The sequence below is a fragment of the Fukomys damarensis genome, unplaced genomic scaffold, assembly GCF_012274545.1.
Source record: "Fukomys damarensis isolate Sample0158 unplaced genomic scaffold, DMR_v1.0_HiC HiC_scaffold_67359, whole genome shotgun sequence".
NCBI lineage: Eukaryota > Metazoa > Chordata > Mammalia > Rodentia > Bathyergidae > Fukomys > Fukomys damarensis.
In genome coordinates this window covers 4,620-5,915 of record NW_022968271.1, presented here as the reverse complement: position 1 = coordinate 5,915, position 1,296 = coordinate 4,620, and the positions used below count along the sequence as shown (strand labels likewise).

The 1,296-nt window shown below is 58.1% G+C and overlaps 1 long non-coding RNA gene across 1 annotated transcript in view; it reads left to right on the top strand.

The window, feature by feature from the left end:
* The window catches only part of LOC117284980, a 6,526-nt gene that overhangs the window by 2,118 nt on the left and 3,112 nt on the right, over positions 1–1,296 (top strand). The window contains exon 2 of the long non-coding RNA XR_004515997.1: positions 493–764. This is a non-coding gene — a long non-coding RNA (uncharacterized LOC117284980). The remainder of the gene's footprint in view (positions 1–492; positions 765–1,296) is intronic.

Here is a 1,296-nt window from a genome sequence, read left to right as displayed (position 1 = left end):
TGGGTCATATTTTTACTCTGCTTAGTGTCCTTTGATGTGCAGAAGTTTGAAATTTTGATAAAGCCCAGTTTGTCTTTTGGTGCCTGTGCCTTTGATGTCATATCCAAGAAAACATTGCTAAATCCAATGTCATGATGATTTGCTTTCTTTTGAGTGTTTTGTAGCTCTAACAGCTGTTTAATCCATTTTAATTTTTTACATATAGTATTGGATAAGGGTGCAGCCTCATTCTCTGCCCTGGACCCAACGAGGGCAGAGACCCCACCCGCTCTGAGCCTGGGAACTGCGGTGGGAGTGGGAGGCATGGAAGGGGCACGATGCTGGAGGAAAAAGTGGACAACAGCCACACAGCAAGCTCCGGGGACGCCAGGCAGCCTTGATTACCATGTGGCCTACAGTAATTTTGAAGCTCCTCATGCGGGCTCTAATCTGGCCTCTGCTCCTTATCCGCGGGGTGACTCATCCAGCCCCGGCTTCTGTGCCTGTCCACAGGACGCGGGATGGAATGGCCTGACTGTGACTGCCCGGTGTCTGCCGCAAGGCAAGCTGTCCGCAATGTCAGCTGTGGCTCGGGAAGTGCTTGGCTTCTGCCTTGGGACGCACGGATGACAGAAAGTCAGGAAGGAAGAGGAAAGAAGGCCGGGACAAGGGCCACTTCTGTCCTCCTCACCCAGAGCCCGACACCACTCTCACGCCGGGGGCCACCCTTCCTCAGGCCGGGCTGGGTCGTCTTTCCTGACAGCAGCACTGGGCCCTGCAGCACTGTGAGCTCCTTCTCTCTGGCCATGGGTTGGGGACACCCCTGCTCACAGCCACGGGGCTTCCCACTCAGAGGCCCAGTCCTGATGCGCCGGGCTGGACCCCTCCCCCTCCTCCTCCATTGCTCCCTGCTGCCGGCCACGCCCCTCTTTGCCAGCTCCCCCTTTGGGCCTCACTGGGCCCCAGGTTGCTCAAAGGCTACTGACTGCTGGGGCCCCACAGCTGCCCAGCACCTTGAACCGTTTCAAAGCGCTTTCCAAACATGTGCGTGTTTTTTATAAAACCCAGATACTCTGTCGGAGCGCTGGAATCTCCCCAGGAGAACCCCATCCCAGTCTCTCCCAGGCCCCCTGCTTCCCCGGCCCGCCCCGGCCCCCAGAGCCCCCTGACTCCGCAGCAGGCCCGCTCAGGATCAGCTCTGTCCCTCACTCTTCCTCCCTTAGATAAACTTCCTTTCAAAGCCCCCTTAATCCTCTCTCCGTCCCCAGCCACCCCTGCTGCTGGGGGAGGGGGCGGGGAGGGCTCGGTTGGAGGATG